This window comes from Notamacropus eugenii, chromosome 4, assembly GCF_028372415.1.
Source record: "Notamacropus eugenii isolate mMacEug1 chromosome 4, mMacEug1.pri_v2, whole genome shotgun sequence".
NCBI classification, from domain to species: domain Eukaryota; kingdom Metazoa; phylum Chordata; class Mammalia; order Diprotodontia; family Macropodidae; genus Notamacropus; species Notamacropus eugenii.
The window spans coordinates 176,703,038-176,726,575 of NC_092875.1; the positions used below are offsets into that span (position 1 = coordinate 176,703,038).

General features: G+C 37.7%; 1 long non-coding RNA gene across 1 annotated transcript in view; it reads right to left on the reverse strand.

The window, feature by feature from the left end:
- Window positions 1-680: 680 nt before the first annotated feature.
- LOC140498296 (uncharacterized) overlaps window positions 681-23,538 on the reverse strand; it is a 41,056-nt gene continuing 18,198 nt past the window's right edge. The window contains exons 3-4 of the long non-coding RNA XR_011965058.1: window positions 6,069-6,108; window positions 681-1,285 (exon numbers count right to left, since the gene is read on the reverse strand). This is a non-coding gene — a long non-coding RNA (uncharacterized lncRNA). The remainder of the gene's footprint in view (window positions 1,286-6,068; window positions 6,109-23,538) is intronic.

Genomic DNA, 23,538 nt, shown 5'->3' on the forward strand with positions numbered 1-23,538 from the left:
AGAAGAGTCTCCTTAATTCAAGGCGTGGTGCTCTGTTTACTGTGTCACCTAGCTGCCTTAGTAAATTTATTGTTTAGTCATGTCCGACTCTTCATGGCTGCATTTGGGTTTTACTGCAGTGGTTTGCTATTTCCTACTCTAATTCATTTTACAGATGAGAAAACTGAGGCAATCGGGGATAAGTGACTTGCTCAGGTTTACATAGCTACTAAGTGTCTGAGGCTGAATATGAACGGAGATCTTCTTGACTCCAGACCTGGTGCTCTATACATTACACCATCTAGCTACCCAGTTCAGTTATGGATTACATTAAATATCCTGAGGACACTTTGCATCCCACAAAATAACCTTTAAAACTGTATAATTCAGTTTTCTCATGTGTGCCATCCAGGGGAGGGAAGACCAGTCTTTCAGGGTACCAATAAAGCATGGCTTTCCTAGTAAACAACCAGCCATACAGTTAGAAAACAAAGGTCCAAATCTTGGACCCACATGACCTCCAGCAAAGCACTTCCCCTTTTGGGAGCCTCAGTTTTCTCATCCATCAAATGAAGAGATTGAACTCAAGGGTCTATAACATTCCAAGTCTAAATTGATGATCGTCTGATGCAAGTGACCTGAGAATATGTTTATAAATAAAGGCTAGAAATGCATATTGAAAGAAGCAAAAACACCAGACATTACTAGTACATTTTTTATTCCAGATTATTCATGGTAGTCATAGGACTTGCCTTCAGAAGGTTGGGGGTGGATGGACTCCTTCAGGCCAGTTATGACAGGAATCCATCCACTTTAAAGTTTAATAGCGTTGCCAGAAGGTGCAGCAGGTACATAGGGAAAGGAGCCCATGCTATCAAAGATCAATTTGTGCCAAGAACCATGAACTAAATAATGGTGTTAGGAGGAAACCAACAGCAGGAATTCCTCCATGGCTGAAACTTCATAGGAAGCTCTGGCTAACACATCCATTTCAAATCCCTATTGAAGGTCAGTTATTCTGACTACAGGCAAGGTTTGATGATTTTTAATACACCAAATTAACTTAAATAGTCCATATATTATGTATAGTAAATGGTAAATGGGATGATTAAGAAATTTCTTCTCAGAGTGATACAGGACAGTTTTCCATATGGCAGGGCATATCCCATTGGGGTGGGAGGAGGGCATGAGACCCGCTCGGAGGGTATGAAGTAATGGCCAAGGCTTGTGGATATTTTCAAATACTGCTCCAATAGAAATATATCTAGTGCTGTGGATTTTTTTCCAATGAAAAGAAGATTTAAATCTAAGTGGACAAAAGAAAGAAAAATATGGCAAATTCATTTCAACCCACAATGACTAAAGAGCAGTAATTATTTAGGACTGGGTGTGCACAAAGTCAAATTTGAATGCAGTGATCTCTCACTGTGAATATCAGTCAGTGTAGCTTCAAGACATAGATCAGTTGTGTAATCATTTTGCTTATTGCACTTGAATGTGAAGCTTGTAAATTAGAAGTTAAATAATTTTTTATCTCAGATTAAAAATGCTATTTTGTTTTTCAGTCATGTCCAACTCTTCATGACCTCATTTGGGGTTTTCTTGGCAAAGGTACTAGAGTAGTTTGTCATTTCCTTCTCTAGCTCATTTTATAGATGAGGAAACTAAGGCAAACTGGGTTAAGTGACTTGCCCAGGGTCATACAGCTAGTAAGTGTCTGAGTCCAGATTTGAACTGAGGTACTCCTGACTCCAGAGCTGGTACTCCCATCCAATGTGCTACCTAGCTGCCCTAAAAATGCCATGTTATCTAATATATTTCTCAGTGTTATTCATTTTGATAAGTATGAAATGATAAAGTGGTTTTCTTAATTTCAATTTTATTAATCTCTTCTTTGGTTTTCAGTATTTCGAATTTGGTATTTAATTGGGGATTTTCAATTTGTTCTTTTTCTAGCTTTTTCAGATGCATGCCCAATTCATAGATCTCTTCTTTTTCTATTTTATTCATGCAGGCATTCAGAGATATAAAACCTTCCCTAAGAAATGTTTTCATTGCATCCCATAAGTTTTGGTATGTTGTCTCATTATCGTTATTGAATTATTGAATGAAGTTATTGATTGTTTCTATGGTTTGTTGTTTGACTCATTCTTTATGATTAGATTATTTAGTTTCTAATTAATTTTTGGCCTATCTTTCCATGGCCCTTTATTACATATAATTTTATTGCATCATGATCTGGAAAGGATGCATTGACTATTTCTGCCTTTCTGCATGGGATTATGAGGTTTTTATGCCATAGTATATGGTCAATTGTTGTGTATGCACCAGGTACCACTGAGAAAAAGGTATATTCCTTTCTATACCCATTCAATTTTCTCCAGAGATCTATTATATCTACTTTGTCTAGAATTCTATTCATCTCTATAACTTCTTTCTTGCTTATTTTGAAGTTAGATTTACCAAAGTCAGAGAGTACAGTTTTGCTGTCTATTTCTTTCTGTAAGTCCCTTAATTTCTCCTGTAAGAATTTGGATGCTACACCATTTGGTACATATGTTTAGTTACATTATTACTTCATTGTCTATTGTGCCTTTTAGCGGGATATAGTTTTCTTCCTTATGTCTTTTGATTAGATCTACTTTTGCTTTTGCTTTGTCTGAGATTAGGATTTTGCTATCCCTACTTTTTTTCTTCAGCTGAAGCATAATATATTCTACTCCAGCTTTTTATCTTTACCCTGTGTTTATCCCACTGTGTCAAATGTATTTCTTATAAACAACATATTATAGGATTAAGGGTTTTAACCTATTTTGTTATCTGCCTCTATTTTATGGGAGAGTTCAGCCCATTCACATTCACAGTCATGATTACTATCTGTGTCTTTCTTTCCATCCTATCCCCCTTGCCCTAAATATGCTTTTATTTCTCCCTTCTTCTTTCCTCTCCTCAAAAGAGTTTTACTTGTGACCACTGATTCCCTTGATCTTCCCTCCCTTTGTCGTTCCCCTCTCCCTTTTCTTTCCCCATTTCCCTCCTACTATCTGTAGGGCAAGTTAGATTTCTATATGTAACTGAGTGTTATTCCCTCCTTAAACCAAATCTGATGAGAGAAAAGCTGAAACAATACTCACCTTCCTCCCTTCTTTTTCTCTACTATAACATGTTTTTGTGCCTCTTCATGTGATGTAATTTATCTTTTTCTGATTCCTCCTTTCCTCTTCTTCCATTATAAATCCCTTACTGCCCCTTAATTAGGTTTTTTTTATCATCACATCAGTTAACTTATACCCATACCTGCTATCTATGTATATCCCTTTTTAAATGTTGTAATAAATATACAGTTCTCAAGATTAACAAGTATCATCCTCCCATATAGGGATGTAAACAGTTTACCCTTATTGAATAACAAGTTTTTTCTTTTCTCTTTTTTTGTCTTTACCTTTCTATGTCTCTCTTGGGTCTTGTATTTGAAGATCAAATTTTCCATTGAACTCTGGCCTTATCATCAAGAAGATCTGGAAATATCTTATTTCATTGCTTATCCATTTCCTTGCCTGAAAAATTATGCTCTATTTTGCTGGGTAGTTAATCCTTGGTTATAGTCCAAGCTCCTTTGCCTTACAGGATATCATATTCCAATTCCTCCAATTTTTAATGTAGAAGCTGCAAGGTTCTGTGTGATCCTGACTGTAGTTCCTTGATATTTGAATTATTTCTTTTTGACTGCTTACAGTATTTTCTCCTTGACCTGATAATTCTGGAATTTGGCTACCATATTCCTTGACATTTTTAATTTGGGCTCTCTTTCAGGAGGTAATCAGTGAATTCTTTCATTGACTATTTTGCTCTCTGGTTCTAGGACCTCTAGGAAGTTTTCCTTGATGATTTCTTAAAAGATATTGTGCAGGATCTTTTCTTATCATGACTTTCCAGTAGACCAGTAACTCTTAGATTTTCTCTCCTGGATCTATTTTCCAGGTCAGTAGTTTTTCCAGTGAAATATTTTATGTCTTCTTCTATTTTTTCATTCTTTGAATTTTGTTTGACGGATTCTTGATGCCTCATAGAGTCATTAGCTTCTGCTTGCTCAATTCTAATTTTTAATGAATTATTTTCTTCAGCTAGCTTTTGTGCCTTCTTTTCCATTTGTCCAATTTTTCCTTTAAAGAAGTTATTTTCTCCAATTAGGTTTTGTATCTCCTTATCCATTTGGCCAATTTTACTTTTTAAGGAGCTGTTCTCTTCAGTGAAGTCTTTTTTCATTTTGTCAATTGTATTTTTAAAATCATTGGTTAATTTTTCTTCTTCCTCTCTAATTTGACTTTTAAAATCCTTCTTGATGCTTGCCTTCCCAAAGGGAATGGGTGGGGAGGGAGGGATGAAGAGAAATTGGAACTCAAAGTTTTAGGAACAACTGTTGAGTACTGTTCTTGCTACTGGGAAATAAGAAATACAGGCAATGGGGTATACAAAGTTATCTGGCCCTACAGGACAAAAGAGAAGATAGGGACAAGGGAAGGGAGGGATGATAGAAGAGAGGGCAGATTGGTGATAGGGGCAATTAGAATGCTTGGTGCTTTGGGGTGGGGGGAGGGGACAAATGGGGAGAAAATTTGGAACCCAAAATTTTGTGAAAATGAATGTTAAAAGTTAAATAAATAAATTTTTTTAAAAATCCTTCTTGAGCTCTTGCAAGAATGCTTTTTGGGCTTGAGACCAGTACATATTTCCTTTTGAGGTTTCAAATGTGGGTATAGTGTCAATCCTGTCCTCTTCTGATTTCATATTTTGATCTTCCGTGTCACCATAATAAGATTCTATGGTCTTTGCTTTTCTAATTTGCTTCTTACTCATGGTGATTGTCTTTTTTCTTGGATTTTAAAGTGGATCCCTGCTTCTGGGGTGCAGAGGGCTCTGTGCTTGAAGCTAAGAACCTGGTTACTGGCTTTGTGTGCTGTAGTCTCTGATTCTTTCAGCTAGAAGCTATATAATGTTGCAACTTACCTAGTGCTGAGGTGGCTGGTGTGTGCCAAGGCTGAGGCCAGGTGAAGTCTTTCTGAGTTTCCCTGGGGTTACACCAAAGCTCATAGAGTGAGGTATGGGGGAGAGGTGGTCTGGCCACTGAAGGTCTCTCCTTACCTTGGGCTATGTTAGAGCACAGGCAGGCTCAGCAGCTGGTAGACCCCCATCAACACTTGAGTCTGTCCAATTCCCCTGGCTGTGCTAAGGCATGTCTGTGGTCCTAGTGTTGGCACTTACTGACTCCACCACTGGGGCTCATGATCTCCCGCTGGTCTGCTGAGGATTGCTGGGACACCTACAGTTTTGCACTTGTCCCCTTCAGCCACAGCAAGAGGGACCCTTCCCATCACTCTCCCTAGCCTCCTGAGCTAAAAGACTGCTATACCCTTTCTGCTGGTGCCACTATTCCAGGATTTTTTCTGAGGCAATATTCTCTGGGTTTTTCAAAGTCAACAATGGGAGGGTGAGAGCACTTACAGTTTACCATCTAGGCTCCCCAAAGTTCAGGTAGGTGACTTTCAAACATTTAGTCTGTGGGCTGTAGCCCTGGAGTAGCTGCTGCTGCTGCCACAGGCCCTGCACTTCTCTCTCACCCAGATCCACCAGACTCCTGTCCTGTGCTGAGAGGTTTGGGAATCAGCACTGGAACTGGTGACTCAGTCCACTTGGGCTGCTCCCAATGTGCTACGACTGCGTCTGTGCTGGTACAGCCAGAACCCTCTGCGCTCCCCCAGCCCTGCATAACAGATCTTTCCCACTGACCTTCCAGGCTGTCCTAGGCTAGAAATATGCCTCATTCTGTCTCCTAGTAAATTCTGCCAGTCGGAAATTTGTTCAGATTCACTTTTTAAAGGTATCTGAAGGAACTTGTGGAAGAGCTCAGATGAGTCCCTGCTTTCACTCCGATATCCTGGTTCTATCTCCAGATAAAGTGGTTTTCAAAAAAGGATGGAACTTCAAAAAATGGTTATAAATGATCATATGAAATTTTGAACAATTAAATTTAAAATATTTGTCTTAAATTCTTAAAAGTGAAGCAATATATCTTTGTGATAGATAAATACCTGACTAATTTGAAGACAAAATCCACCAGAGCAGCTGAAACTAGGAAAGAAAATAGAGACAAATTAAGTAGTGGAAATACAGAAACAAGGATAAAAAATTCATATACTTTTATTGACAGAGAGAAAAAGTACTACATTTTTTTGTACAAATGTTTTAGCATAAGAAAGTATGAGACCAAGTAAGTGAAAATATCTAGAAAGTGTACCTGCAATATCACCAACAAAATTCTGTAAGAAAAGATAGAATGAAATACCCATTTAAAATATATATAGGCAGTATAAAATACCTGGGTGTATACCTGCCAAAACAAATCCAAGAACTATATAAATAAAAAAATTTTTAAAATAACTTTTATACAAATGAAATCAGATTTAAATAATTGGAAAAATATTAACTTTTCATGAATAGGCAGGGCCAATATAATAAAAATTATGATCATTGAAATGCCACTCTAATTATATTAGTAAAAAATTTATTTTACTAAGTTGGAAAAAATAATAGAAAAATTCAGCTGGAAGAATAAAAGGTCAAGAATATCAAAGAAACTAGTGGGGGAAAAATGCAAAACAAGGAGGTTTAGCAGCACCAGACCTTAAACTACATGATTATGCAGTAATTATCAAAATTATCTGGTACTTGCTAAGAAATAGATCAGTGGAACAGAGTAGACATGCAATAAACAACAATAAATGACTATAGTAACTTTGTGCTCGATAAGTGTAAAGGCTTAAGTTTTGAAGATAAGAATTCATTATTTGGTAAAAATTGCTGGGAAAGCTCAAAAGCAGTCTGGCAGAAATTGAGCATAGACCAGTATGTTACACTATTTACCAAAATGAAGTAAAAATGGATCCATGACCTAGAAAAAGGAAGATATTACAAGAAAATCAGAAGAACATAAAATATATTAACTATCAGGCTTATGGATAGGCAAACTATTTATGAATAAATAAGAGATAGAGAACATTGTGCAGTTTGAAAGGGTTACTTTCTTGGTGAAAAGATATTTTCTTGTGACAAGGAAGATCAAAGCATACAACTCGAGGAAGACAGCAAGGTCAAGGCTCCTAAATCCAAAGCCTCCAAGAAAAATATGAAATGGTCTCAGGCCATGGAAGAAATCAAAAGGGATTTTAAAAAACAAGAAAGAAAGAGGGGAGCCAAGATAGCAGAGTAGAAGTGCAGACCTGCTCTAGCTCTCTCCCATAGCTCTCAAAGTACCTGTAAAAAAAATGACTCTAAACAAATTCTAGAGCAGTAGAAGCCACAAAATGACAGAGTAAAACATATTTCAAGCTCAAGATAGCTTGAAAGGCCAACATGAAAGGTCTATTGCACTGGGCACAGAACAGAGCGCAGCCTAGCATGGGCTATGGCAGCACAGGAGCAGGCTTCAGGGTGTGTAATCACAGGCAGCTGCTGGAGTTCTCAGATTTCTCAACCCACAAACACCAATGACAGCTTCAAAAGTCAATAAGAAAGCTCTTTCACCTAGGTGAGAGGAGAGTTCAGTCCAGCCCTAGCCCTGACCACAGGGTTGTGGCAACCACTATGATAGCAGTGCCCACTTTGGGAGACTTTGGCCTAAAGGCCTTGAGGGAATCAAACAGCTGATCTGGGTCTCAGTCCTGAGTGGCAGTCCTGGGCTGAGGAGGAGAACTGGCATGGCTATGGACAGGGAATCCTACTCATAATTTCAGGGAAGAAAAGAGTGCTTTTTGTTGCTCATAGACCAGAGCTCAGGCCAGGAGAGGAGTAAACTCCTCTCCCTTGATTGTGCCACCTTGAAGGAACTGAGAACTTACAGGTCCCTAGAGATATCTCAGAGAAGAACTGCACATAAACCTCTGAAGCCACTTGACAAAGGACTTAAAAATCCAGTAACTGGCTGGGAAAATGACTCAAAAGGGGAAAGATATAAGACTATAGAAGGTTACTTTCTTGGTGAAAAGGTATTTTCTTCCATCCTTTTGGATGAGGAAGAGCAAAGCATACAATGAGAGGAAGATAGCAAGGTCAAGGCTTTCAAAAAAATATGCAGTGTCTCAGGCCATGCTTCCAGAAAGGATTTTGACAATCAAATAAGAGAGGTGGAAGGAAAATTGGAAAAAGAAATGAGAGCAATGCAAGAAAATCATGAAAAGTGAGTCAACAGCTTGCTAAAGCAGACCCAAAAAATGCTGAAGAAAATAACACCTTCAAAAACAGACTAACTCAAATGACAAAAGAGTCCAAAAAGCCAACGAGGAGAAGAATGCTTTAAAATGTAAAACTGGCCAAATCGAAAAAGAGGTTCAAAAGCTCACTGAAGAAAACAGTTCTCTAAAAATGAGAATGGAGCAGATGGAATCTAATGACTTTCTGAGAAACCAAGAAATTATAAAACAAAACCAAAGGAATGAAAAAATTGAAAACAATGTGAAATACCTCATTGGAAAAACAACTGACCTGGAAAATAGATATAGGAGAAATAATTTTAAAAGTTATTGGTCTACCTGAAAACCGTGATCAAAAAATGAGCCTGGAGATCATCTTCTAAGAAATTATCAAGGAAAACTGCCCTGATATTCTAGAACTAGAGGGCAAAGTAGAAATGGAAAGAATCCACCAATCACCTCCTGAAAGACATTCCAAAAGAAAAACTCCTAGGAATATTGTAGCCAAAGTCCAGAGTTCTGAGGTCAAGGAGAAAATATTACAAGGAGCCAGAAAGAAACAATTTAAGTATTGTGGAAATACAGTCAAGATAACACAGGATTTAGCAGCTTCTACACTAAGGGGATTTAAGGACTTGGAATATGATATTCCAGAGGTCAAAGGAGATAGAATTAAAACCAAGAATCACCTACCCAGCAAAAATGAGTATAATACTTCAGGAGAAAAAAAGGAATTTCAATGAAACAGAGGACTTCCAAGCATTCTTGTTGAAAACACCAGAGCTGAATGGAAAATTTGACTTTCAAATACAAGAACCAAGAGAAACATGAAAAGGTAAACAGGAAAGAGAAGCCTTAAGGAACTCATTAAAGTTGAACTGTTTGCATTCCTACATGGAAAGGTGCTGTTTGTAACTCATGAGACCTTTCTTAGTAATAGGGTAGTTAGAGGGTATATATATATATTTATGTAGGTGTGTATAGATATGTATGTATATGTATATTATATACATGCAGGTATGTATATGGGTGGATGTGTGTATATGTATGTGTGTGTGTATATATATGTATGTATATATGTGTATATATACATACATATATATATGTGTATATATATATATATACACACACACACACACGTAGACAGAGGGCACAGGGTGAGCTGAATATGAAGAGAAAATACCTAAAAAAATAAAATGTACTTTTGAATAGAATGTACTAGGAGTAAGAGAAAGGGAGGGGTAGAATGTAGCAAATCATCTCACATAAAAGAAGTAAGAAAGAGCTTTTACAATGAAAGGGAAGAGGGGAGAGATGAAAGGAAATAAGTGAGTCTTACTGTCACAGGATTTGGCTTAAGGAGGGAATATCACATACTCAATTGGATACAGAAATCTATTTTACCCTGTAGGAAGGCAGTGAGGAAGGGGATAGGAGAGGAAGGATAATAGAAGAGACTGCAGATTGCGGGAAGGGGTAATCAGAAGCAAACACTGTAATGGGGGACAGGTCAAGGGAAAGAATGGAATAAATGTCTGGCAGGATAGGATACAGGGAAATGTGGTTAGTCTTTCACAACATGACTGTTATGGAGCGTTTTGCATGGCTACACATGTATGACCTATATTGAATTGCTTGCTTTCTCAGTGAGGGTGGGTGGGGAAAGAGGAAATGAAAGTGTTTCAGTCTGTATTCAAACAATATCGATTCTTTCTCTAGGGTCAGATAGCATACATCATTGTTACTACTTTGGGATTGTCTTGGATCATTGTATTGCTGAGAATAGATGTCAATCATAGTTCATCATAAAATATTGCTGTTACTGTGTTCTCCTGGTTCTGTTCACTTCACTTTGCATCAGTTCATATAAGTCTTTCCAGGTTTTTCTGAAATCATGCTGCTTATCATTTCTTATAGCACAATAATATCCCATCACAATCCTATACCACAGCTTGTTTACCCATGTCCAAATTGATGGGCATCCCTTTGATTTCCACATCTTAGCCATAACAAAAAGAGCTATTATAAATATTTTTGTACAAATAGGTTGTCCCCCCTTTTTAAATATCTTTGGGACATAGGTCTAGCAGTGGTATTGCTGGATCAAAGGGTATGCACAGTTTTATAGCCCTTTGGGCATAGTCCCAAATTGCTCTCAAATTTGGAACTATGCCTAAAGGGCTACAAAAATGTATATACCCTTTGACCCAGCAATAGTGCTTCTAGGACTGTATCCCCAAGAGATCATAAAAATGGGAAAGGGTCCCACGTGTACAAAAATATTTATAGCAGCACTCTTTGTAGTGGCCAAGAACTGGAAATCAAGGGGATGCCCATCAATTGGGGGATGACTGAATAAATTATGGTATACAAATGTAATGGAATACTATTGTGCTATAAGAAATGATGAACAAGAAGACTTCAGAGAGGCCTTATATGATCTGATGCTGAGTAAAAGGAGCAGAATCAGGAGAACTTTGTGCACAGCAATGACCACAGTGTGTGAGAGTTTTTTCTGGTAGACTTGGATCTTCATAGCAATGCAAGGACTTAAAAAAAAAATACCCAATGATCTTCTAAGGCAAAATGCCTTCGACATTCAGAGAAAGAATTATGGAATTCAATTGCAGAATGTAGCAGATCATTTTTTTGTGTTTGTTTAATGTTTTGGTTTCTTATATGATTTCTCCCATTTATTTTAGTTCTTCTACACTACATGACTATAGTGAAAATGTATTCAATAGGAATGTATGTGTAGATCCTATATAGAATTATATGCCATCTCGGGGAGGGAAGGGGGTGGTAGGGGGCAGGTAGGGGGGAAAAATCTAAATTTTATGGTAGTGATTGTAGAACACTAAAAATAAATAAAATTAATATTAAAAAAAATTGCTCAGGGGACGGAGCCAAGATGGCAGAGTAGAAAGACACACATATGCTAGCTCCGAACCCACAGCCCATAAAATATCCGTAAAAAATAACTCCCAACAAATTCTGGAGCAGCAGAAGCCATAGAACAATGGAGCAGACAAAATTTCTGTTCCAGAGAGCCTTGAAAACCTGACGCAAAAGGTCCATCGCGCTGCGGACCAGGAGCCAAGCCCAGCCCTGCCTTGGCCACATGGCACTGAGAGGAGTGGATCCCAGGAGGCTTCAGGGACAGAATTTCCAGCAACCGCGAGGGTCCCTCCACCCACGGGCCCCAAAGGTTGGTGAGAGGGTCTTCTCGGCTTGCCGAGAGGGGAGTGGGGTGCCCCCATAACTCAGGCCCCCTCGGGAGGCAGCAGCAGAGGCAGGAGCAGACCAGGGCTCCCCAAGCAGGAAGGAGCCCTGATCCATTGTTGAAGGTCTCTGCATAAATCCCCTGATGGAACTGAGTCCCGTGTAGCTGCCCTGCCCCCACCTGAGCACCTGAACTTAATCTCACACTGAATAGCAGCCCCGCCCCTGCCAAGCCCTGAGGCTGGGAAGCAGCATTTAAATCTCAGCCCCCAAGAGCTGGCTGGGTGAATCTGGAGGTGAAGTGGGTGTGAAGAGAATATTCAGAAGTCAAGTCACTGGCTGGGAAAATGCCCAGAAAAGGGAAAAAAAATAAGACTATAGAAGGTTACTTTCTTGGTGAACAGATATTTCCTCCCTTTCTTTCTGATGAGGAAGAACAATGCTTACCATCAGGGAAAGACACAGAAGTCAAGGCTTCTGTATCCCACACATCCAAAATAAATATACCATGGGCTCAGGCCATGGAAGAGCTCAAAAAGGATTTTGAAAATCAAGTTAGAGAGGTGGAGGAAAAACTGGGAAGAGAAATGAGAGACATGCAAGTAAAGCATGAAAAACAGGTAAACACCCTGCTAAAGGAGACCCAAAAAAATGCTGAAGAAAATAACACCTTGAAAAATAGGCTAACTCAATTGGAAAAAGAGGTCCAAAAAGCCAATGAGGAGAAGAATGCTTTCAAAAGCAGAATTAGCCAAATGGAAAAGGAGGTTCAAAAGCTCTCTGAAGAAAACAGTTCTTTCAAAACTAGAATGGCACAGATGGAGGCTAAGGACTTTATAAGAAACCAAGAAATCACAAAACAAAACCAAAAGAATGAAAAAATGGAAGATAAGGTGAAATATCTCATTGGAAAAACAACTGACCTGGAAAATAGATCCAGGAGAGACAATTTAAAAATTATGGGCCTACCTGAAAACCATGATCAAAAAAAGAGCCTAGACATCATCTTTCATGAAATTATCAAGGAAAACTGCCATGATATTCTAGAACCAAAGGGCAAAATAAGTATTCAGGGAATCCACCAATCACCTCCTGAAAGAGATCCAAAAAGAGAAACTCCTAGGAACATTGTAGCCAAATTCCAGAGTTCCCAGGTCAAGGAGAAAATATTGCAAGCAGCTAGAAAGAAACAATTCAAGTATTGTGGAAATACAATCAGGATAACACAAGATCTAGCAGCTTCTACATTAAGGGATCGAAGGGCATGGAACAGGATATTCCAGAAGTCAAAGGAACTAGGACTAAAACCAAGAATCACCTACCCAGCAAAACTGAATATAATACTTCAGGGGAAAAATTGGTCTTTCAATGAAATAGAGGACTTTCAAGCATTCTTGATGAAAAGACCAGAGCTGAAAAGAAAATTTGACTTTCAAACACAAGAATGAAGAGAAGCATGAAAAGGTAAACAGCAAAGAGAAGTCATAAGGGACTTACTAAAGTTGAACTGTTTACATTCCTACATGGAAAGACAATATTTGTAACTCTTGAAACTTTTCAGTATCTGGGTACTGGATGGGATTACACACACACATGCACACGCACATGCACACACACATAGAGACAGAGTGCACAGAGTGAATTGAAGAGGATGGGATCATATCTTTAAAAAATGAAATTAAGCAATGAGAGAGAAATATATTGGGAGGAGAAAGGGAGAAATGGAATGGGGCAAATTATCTCTCATAAAAGAGGCAAGCAAAAGACTTATTTGTGGAGGGAAAAAGAGGGGAGGTGAGAGAAAAATACGAAGTGTACTGTCATCACATTCCACTAAAGGAAGGAATAAAATGCACACTTATTTTGGTATGAAAACCTATCTTACAATACAGGAAAGTGGGGGAGAAAGGGATAAGCAGGGTGGGGGGGATGATGGAAGAGAGGGCATGGGGAGGAGGGAGCAATTTGAGGTCAACACTCATGGGGAGGGACAGGATCAAAAGAGAGAATAGAAGCAATGGGGGGCAGGATAGGATGGAGGGAAATATACTTAGTCTTATACAACACGACTATTATGGAAGTCATTTGCAAAACTACACAGATATGGCCTATATTGAATTGCTTGCCTTCCAAAGGGAAGGGGTGGGGAGGGAGGGAGGAAGAGAAGTTGGAACTCAAAGTTTTAGGAACAACTGTTGAGTACTGTTCTTGCTACTATGAAATAAGGAATACAGGTAAAGAGGTACAGAAAGTTATTTGGCCCTACAGGACAAAAGAGAAGATGGAGACAAGGGCAGAGAGGGATGATAGAAGAGAGAGCAGATTGGTGATAGGGGCAATTAGAATGCTCGGGTTTTTTGGGGTGGGGGGAGGGGACAAATGGGGAGAAAATTTGGACTCCAAAATTTTGTGACAATGAATGTTAAAAGCTTATAAATAAATAAATAAATAAATTGTTCTCCAGAATGGTTGGATAAGTTCACAACTCCTCCAACAGTGCATTAGAGTCCCCGTTTTCCCACATTTCCTCCAACATCCATCATTTTCCTTTTTTGTATTATTAGCCAATCTGATAGGTGTTAGATGGTATCTCAGAGGTGTTTTAATTTTCATTTCTCTTGCCAGTAATGATTTAGAGCATTTTTTAATAAGACTATAGATAGCTTAGATTTCTTTGTCTGAAAACTGCCTGTTTGTATCCTTTGACCATTTATAAATTGGTAAATAACTTTTATTTCTCTCTCTCTAGAGATCTATAGATACCTATTTGAGAAATTAGGTCTTTATCAGAGAGAGTGGTTACAAAATCCCCTCCCCCCAGTTTTCTGTTTTCCTTTTAATTTTGGTTGCATTTGGTTTTGTTTGTATAAAAACTTTTAAAATTTTATATACTCAAAATTATCTATTTTACATTTTGTAATGATCTCTATATTTTCTTAGTCCTAAATTCTTTCCTTATCCATAGATCAGACAGATAAACTATTCCTTGCTGTCCAAATTTTCTTATGGTATCACCCTTTATATGCAAATCCTGTACCCATTTTGATTTTGTCTTGGTATACAGTGTGAAGTGTTGGTGTGTATACCTAGTTTCTGACATACTATTTTTCAATTTTCCCAACAGTTTTTTGTCAAATTATATTTTTGTTCTAAAAGTGTAGATCTTTGTGTTTATCAAACACAAGATTACTATGGTCATTTACTACTGTGTCTTGTGTGCCTAATCTATTCCACTGCTCCACCACTCTATTTCATAGCCAGTATCAAATTGTTTTGATAATTACTACTTTACTATATAGTTTAAGACCTGGTACAGCTATAATATTCTTTTAATGAGGAAAAAACAAGCTTTTTCAGAATCTAGGTCTGTAGTACCCAAAGGATTCTTTGTATCTAGAAGCATTTCTTACAGCATGACTGTTTAAAAATCTTCATTCAATAGGAGAAATACTAGTACTATCTACAATTATTTATATGGTTAAAATGAGACTTGCAAATCATATGCAAAACAGCACTGCTTGATGATAAAATAGAGATAAGGAGAACTACCCATACATCTGAATATCTTTAATTCAATTAACTGAGAAACTAATGTCTTCCTATTTGATGAGGTAAGTGGATAAAGCAGCAGGTATAGTTAAAGATGTTCATTTGATTACAAATGTAACTTTTTTTGAAACTGATGTTAGGGAAGATTTGTTACTTTGCAAACCTACTGATGATAGAAGGCTACATCAAGAAATTTTATCAACACACCTGATGGCTTTTTAAATGAAAATCGCATAATGTAGAAGAATTGTATTGAATTCTGAACTGACGGAGCTTAATTGATGTAAAGATAAAACACAAGTCTAAGAATAATAGTTTAAAAATACAGCCCCTCATGTAATCTGAGCACATGGCATGTTTCACAATCACATGTATTGAGAAATTTGGATGAGGAACTACATACATTTTTTAAGTTATTTCAAGAGTAAACTGATTTTTTTTAAATAAACTATTAAAAGAAAGACCTTTTTTTAGATTTTGTGGTGATATGGAGACTGAGCCTAGGACACTACTTTGGAATTATTAGCAAAAAGAAATATGTTTGTTTGAGCTATAAGAGGTTGTTGTTCTTAATGATAATAATAAAAGCCTGGTAAATTCATTTTACAATAAAAATTTCTTCCTGAAAATTTGTAAATCATGGAAATTTTGGGAAAGTGATATAATTTTAAAAAATTCATGTTCAAATTCATATTCTGGTCAAAGTAGATAAAACAACTACATTTATGAAAAAGAGCTATGAAAACTAAATTTACACAATAATATTTTTAATTTTAAAAATTGTCTGTCCTACAAATGAAATAGAAGTGAAAGTCTGTCAATTAATCATTTGATTGTCTGCAGAACCAATTTTTATGTTATTTTAAAGGTCTCATTTGCCATAGAAAAATGTGATATATTTGGTCCTACTCTACCTGGAAAAGGATAAATTAATAATCTTGTCTTGTGATACTATGTTGAAATAAGTGTTTGAAATTGAAAATTATATTTTGATTATGAGTAACTAAATTCTCTGGTTTATCAAAGTGATTTAACTTTTACAACTGTTTGGAAAATCTTATTTTTATGAAAGAGTTTTCTGATATGGGTATTAAACAGAGAAAAATACCAATCTTGGTTAGTGTTTCAAATAAAATCATCAGTGACAACAAAGCTAAAAAACATGCCCACCTATCCCACTAACATGGCCATTATTTTAATAAGTTGCAAACATTAAACATTTAAAGAATTTTATTAATTGACAAATATCTACACATATTGCATTATTTTATTTTGTGTTTAATTAAGATTTGTTTGTTTTCAAACTTGCATATGGGCAAGTAGGTGGCACATTGAATAGAGCACTGGGTCTGGAATCAGAAATCTTCATGAGTTCAGACCTGACCTCAGACATTTACTAGCTTTGTGACCTGAGCAAGTCATTTAACCCTGTTTGCCTCAGTTTCCTCATCTATAAAATGAGCTGGAGAAGGAAATGGCAAATCACTCCAGTGTCTTTGCCAAGAAAACCCCAAATGGGATCATAAACAGTTGGGCACGACTAAAGTGACTGAACTCAACCCCAAATTACAATATATTAATTTTAAAAAAATAAAATACATGAGTATATGAATGAAAAGGCATTTATTACGTGCTTATTACACTTTTTTTTTTTTTGCACTTTACAAAGTGCTTGGGATACAAATATCAAAGCTAAAACAATCCTTGATCTCAAAATATTTACATTATAATAGGAGAAGACCTCAAGCATAGAGTAACAGTAGCCAGGAAGGGGCTTTGTTCCTGAAAGTTACTGGGATGGTGAGTAGGACCATAGGGGTGTAGGTGTACTTTCCCTATTCCAGGAACAATGGAAGAATTAATTTATTCATGGTTCCTCAAGCGCAACAATTTCGTAAGAATCTGTAAGTGTAATATCTTTTCAGATTCATCCTCTTTAGAAGATGTTTATAAAGTGTGATTCAAAAGGATACCAAAAAAGTGCTTAGCATTAAGATACAAAGAAAGGTAAAGATAGTTCCTGCCCTCAAGGACCTTGTAGTCTAATAGAGGAGACAAAATGCAAATAACTATGTTACATATATATGTGTCTATATATATATATAGACACATACATACATATATATATACATGGTACATATGTATATACAGGATAAAATGTAGATAATCCACAGACGGGAAGCACTAGCATTAGGGGTTCAGGAAAAGCTTCTTGCAGAGAATATGACTTGAAGGGAGCCAGATAAGAGGCAGGTAGGTGGAAGAGATTTCCAGGCGAAAAGTGAAAACTCTTGGGATGGGGAGATGAAGTACAATGTGTGAGAAACAGGAAAAAAGCCAGTATCATTGATCACAAAGTACTTGAGGGAGGGCCAAGCAGTGTAAGTTGTAAGAAGACTGGAAAGGTAGGCAAAAATCAGGTTATGAAAGCTTTATAAGCCAGTGGATTTTATATTTAATCCTAGAAGTGATAGTCACTGGAACTGATTGAATATGGAGATGACATGGTCAGACCTGTAATGTTTAAGATGATCAATCTGATAGCTAAGTGGAGGATGGACTGCAGTTAGGAGAGTCTTGAGGCAGGGAGCCCAACCAGCAGGCAATTATAGTCCAGGTATGAGGTGATGACAGCCTACACCAGGGTAGTAGGAGCTATTATTATTATTATTATTATTATCATTATGAAGATTTCAAGTAGAATGGACCCAGGAAGGATGGCTAGAGCAGAGGTTAGATTTTTGGGAGATTGCAAGCATCCCCTGTGCCAGTTCAATAAACTTCCTAACTTGGATCTTTCAAAATGGGCCATTGTTGGCATCAACCATACAACTGCATCTAGTGGATGAACCCTTTGTGTGCCCCACTTTATCTGTGCTTCGTTATCCTCCTAATTTACCATGGAATCCAACTAGCTGGTAATACATGGTTACAATGAATCACCTTTGTTGAGTCTTGACAGTCCTTTATGGTTATTTTATAGAAAAACAGACTGCCTTGTCTCTCAGTTACTTGGTTTTATCAGCTTCCACTTGTCTTTAAGAAGTCCTTCTACAATCATGGTCTCCACTTCCTTTCTCCTTACTTTCTTTTTAGTTCTCTAGCTTCTGACTTCATCTTTCCACTGAAATACTCTCTCCAAAGCAGACAATCTCCGAATCTGATGGTCTTTTCTCAGTCCTGATCCATCTTGACTTCTCTGCAGCCTTTGACATTGTCAGTCACCGTCTTCTTATTCACGCTTATTCCCTTTTCTCTAAAGATTCCACAATTTTTTTCATGGTTCTCCAACTACCTATCTGATCACTCCTTTTCAGTCTCCTTTGCTAGATCTTCATCCAGGTTATGCCTTCTAAATGTGGGTGTCCCCCAGGGCTCTATCTTGGGCCTTCTTCTCTTCTCCTTCTATACTGCCCACAAAGCTCCCATAGTTTCATTTTTATTGGATTTATTTTATTCTAATCTTAAGAAAGAACAAGTATTTCCATAACATAGTAGAATGGAGAAAAAGATAATTGTACCTGAAATTACAAATCTATTGTGTATAACTTGGTATTGTTTTTAAATATATAATAATGTTATAGGTAACTATTTTTTCTCTTTTTTCTTCCCTCCCCTTCCCTATCCTAGAGATGGCTACCATTAGACATAAAAGTGTGTGTGTGTGTGTGTGTGTGTGTGTGTGTATGTAAAGCCATTCTATACATACTTCTATTTACCAGTTCTTTCTCTAGATGCAGATAGCATCTTCCTTCATATGTCCTTTATAGTTAATTTGGGTATTTATAATAGTCAAAAGGGCTTAGTCCCTCAAAAATGTTTTTAAAACAATATTTCTGTTACTATACACAACATTCTCTTGGTTCTGCTTATTTCATCATTTCATATAAGTCTATCCATGTTTTTCTAAAATCAAAATGGATACTTGACCTAGATGTAAAGAAAATTTGAAGAACATGGAACACATTACCTATCAGACTTACAAATAGGCAAACAATTTATGAATAAACATGGATTCATTCATTCTCTCTTTGTTGATGACCCTCAGATTTACCTATCAGGCTCTAACCTCTCTCCTGATGTCTATTCTCACATCTCCAAATGCCTATCTGACATCTATCCCATGGACATACTAAACTCAACATGTCAAAAACTAAACTCATTATCTTTTCCCCTAAACCCAAAATTCCCCTAAATTCTTCCAAACTTCCTTATTACTGTGAAGGGTGCCATCGTCCTCCCAGGCTTGCAAACCAGGTATCTTCCTTGACTCCTCTGTGTGTGTAGGGGTATGTCTGTCTGTCTGTCTCTCTCTCTCTCTCTGTCTGTCTCTCTGTTTCTATCTCTGTGTGTGTGTCTCTCTCTCTCCCCTCTCCATATCTAATATCTTGCCAAGCCCTGTCAATGTTACCTTTGTAACAGCTCTCCTGTATGTTAACAATGATGCCATCCTGGTATAGACCTTCATTACCTCATGGCTTATCAATTGCATACAGGTTAGTCTCCCTGCCTCAAGATTATCCTCACTCAATCCTCAGTCCTCAATTTGAGGACTCAGTCCTCAAACTGATCTTCCTAAAGTACAGATGTGACCATAACCCCCCCCACTCAATAAACTCCAGTGATCTCCTATCATCTCCAGGAACAAATATAAAATCCTCTGTTTGGCATTCAAAGTCCTCCACAACCAAGGTCCTTCACTTTAGACCTTCCTCCCCATCCCCCATGTATTCAGTGATTTAGGACACTGTCTTCTTTGCTTTCCTCACAGAAGAGACTCTGATTTCCCAATGCCATTCCTTTTTCACTGGCTGTACACCATGCCTGGAATTCGCTCCTTCATCTCCAATTCCTGAATCTTCCCTGGTTTCCTTCAAATCCCAGTTAAAATCCCACCTTTAACAAGAAATCTTTCTCTATCCTCTGATTTTCTTCTGCTTTTCCTTTGAGATGACCTCCAATCTATCCTGGGTATATTTTTTTTTGAATATGGTTTTCATGTTTTCTCCCCTGTGAATTCCTTGAGTGCAAGGACTGTCTTTTTTCCTTTCTTTGCCTTCCCAATACTTAGCCTTAGTTTGGTGTCTGGGACATAGTAGGTGCTTACTATGTATTTGTTAACTGATTGACTGACTGACTAAACCTCTCGGTACCATAGGTGATTTTACTAAACTTTTAAGTTGCAAATCAGGTGAAAATCTTCTAAGTTCCTTAAAGTAACTAAATAAATGCTTCAAGGATAGAATTTCTTTCAGAGGGAAGGCACTGAGGTGGCCCCTTAGAGAAGGGGCTTGACCTTGTAGTCAGGAAGACCTGAGTTTGAATTCTGCTTCACACACTTACTAACTGGGTGACCTTGGGCAAGTCACTTTTCCTCTTAATGTTTTGAGTTCACTTATCAATAAAATGGGGGTAATAATAATTCCTAACTCAAAGAGATGCTGTGAAGATCAAATAAAGTACTTTGCAAACCCAAAAATGCTATATAAATGTCATTATTAGATGACAGTAGAGTGCTATGTGGCACAGTGGATAGAATGTGGAGCCTGAAGCCAGGAATATCTGAGTTCAAATCTGGTCTCAGACATTTACTGGCTGTGTGACCCTGGGCAAGTCACTTCACCTTGTTTGCCTCAGTTTCCTCATCTATAAAATGAGCTGGAAAAGGAAATGGCAAACTACCCCAGTATCTTTACCCAAGAAAACCCCAAATGGGGCCATGAAGAATTGGACATGAATTGCCCAAACAACAACAGTTGTTCCTTGAAATGTCTTTATTTTTCTAGGCACTCCAGTATGAGGATATTATCTTATCTAGTTACTCTTTACAGGTAAGCAGTTCCCCTCTCAGTCACCAATGATGGAATCCCAAAAGAGAGGGGAAATCATTAGGCTGAGGATCAAACAAAAAGAAATGAGATTGACCTATATCTGGACCCCAAGAAAATAACTTCCCCTCTGGGCGAAAGCCTAACTGAGACCCTACTTGATTAAAAGAACTACCTGCCCTTCTCTTTTGGGAACCAAATAGCTTTTAATTTGCATCCTAGACTTTGGCTAATTCATGGCTCTGCTTCTGTTTTCTTAAAGTCTGATTTCTCCACATGCTTTTTTTGACTCTATGTTATCCATCAGCTCCTGGTGGTCACTGTAGGTCTCTGTGTGTGGGAAGACAGAGCTCAAAATTTTCCACCACCAAGTTATTGCTGGTGAACTCAGTTTTACCCTGGCAGTTGAGCTGCTCAGACTGTCCTTGAGACAAACTCCCCATAATGTGTCAGAATTCCAAAGCATAGGTATTTGTTTTAGCATCTTTTCCTAGCCACAAATGTTTGCAAGATTGAGCAATGTCAGTATTACAGAATCAAAAATCCAGAACTAGGAGAGACTTCTCACCCCTTCATTTTACAAAGAAGGAAATTGATACCTAGGAAAGTTAAATGACTTGTCCAAGGTCACACAGATATTGGCTGTCAGAAGTAGGGAGTGGACATAGTGGTTAGAATGTTGAACTTGAATTCAGGAAGACTCTCTCCTGAGTGCATCACCAATTGTCTATTAGACATTTCAAACTGATTGTTTTATAGGCATCAACATGTCCTAAACAGAATTATCTTTCCCTCAAAATTCACTCTTCTACCTAATTTCCCTATTTCTTTTCTTTCTTTTTTTGTGAGGCAGTTAAGGGTTAAGTGACTTGTCCAAGGTCACACAACTCATAAGTGTCAAGGGTCTGAGTTCACATTTGAACTCATGTCCTCCTGATTCCAGGGCTGGCACTCTAGCCACTGTGCCACCTGGCTGCCTCTATTACATGCAGCATTGAATATAAACTCCTGTGTTTGACATTTAATTAAAATCCTTCACAACCTGGGGTCAACCACTTTGCCAGCCTTGAAATACATTGTTTTCTTCCACCCACATTACAGTCCAGTGAAAGTGGTCTTCTTATGTCTTCCATAGCATTCCATTTCCCATCTCCACATCTTTGCACTAGCTGTTCCCCATGCCTGGAATGTACTCCTACCTCTTCACTCTCTCTTTAGAATCTCTGCTGTCCTTCAAAGCTCAACTTAAGTACAGCCTCCTACATGAGGTTTTTGCTGATTTTTCTTGATGCTATGCCTCTCTCCCTCCAAATCACCTTCTATTTTGTATTTATCTTGTAAGCACACAGGCACATGCATTTGTACATCTTTCTCCCCCACCTAAACCATAAGCTCCTCAAACGCAAGAATCCTTTGTCTTTGAATTCCCAGTCTAGCACAATAGGTGTTTTTTGAATGTCAGACTGATAGAGAATAGTTGAGTTCAGCCTCAGTTTCCTAATCTATAAAATGGGAAGGAGGGAAAGTTATAGATAGTTCTTACCTTAATAGGCTATTTTGAAGACCAAACGAGATAATGTGTGTATAAGGAAGGCTGAACAAAAGGCTTCCCTGATCAATCTGATTAGTTTACCAAGATGTGAGCTTTTCTTTATTTGTCCCTACCACTCCACACTGAGGTCATAAATACACCGTCTGATACCTCCAAGTGATATGAAAGAATCATCCTATTTTTCGAGCTCCTGGATAGTTGCCATACATGAAGCTACACTGGATAATAATTGGGCTCCCAAACTAGGGAGTCCTAGGAGATCCAATATTTTGGCTCATTTCTAGGCTGAAGCCTCCAACCTCATTACCTTCATTAGTTTTACTAAGAAGGCTAGGGGATGGAAGGGAAGCTGGAATTTTTGTAGCACTTTCAGGATTGCAGTACATTTTGCAGACATTATTTTTCAAGAGGAGAAGTATGCTCAAGCCCTTATATTTCCTTGGCTTAACTCTGATTGTGAGAAAGCACCATCAAATATTGAAAAGAATGCTGGAATTTTGCTGTCAGAGAACCAGATCAAATTCTGACTTTGCCAATTTCTACCCATATGGCCTTGGGTGAGTCACAACCACTCCCTGGGTTTCAGTTTCTTCTTTGGTGAAAATGAAAGGATCAGAATAGATGGCCCCAACAATCTCTTCCAGCTCTAAAAAACTCGAATTGTCCTATTGTCAGATTCCAGAGATAAGTTTCAAGGTACAGGAGGTCACTGTTTCTCCACTTTTCCCAATACTTCAAAGGTAGGATAAGAGCAATTAACCCACCCTACTCTCTCTGACCTCCCTCAAATGATGCTTCTTTTGTAATTAGAAGATAAAGAGGGCATCTAGGTAGTGTATTAGGTCAAGTCCCTGCCTGGAGTTCCCAGGACTTAGATTCAAATCCAGCCTCAAGACATTTACTAGCTGTGTGATCCTGGGCAAGTCACTTAACCCAGTTGCCTCCCCCCCCAAAAATAAATAAAGATAAAGGATATCATATATAATATAAACATAATTATATTATATTATATATACATAGTATACATGTAATAAATATAATATAATTACATTATATACATATATGATATAATTATATTCTATAACAATCATATTATATTTTAAATACTATAAAGACAATATAAATATGACATATTATACATGATATAAATAAATATAAAGGA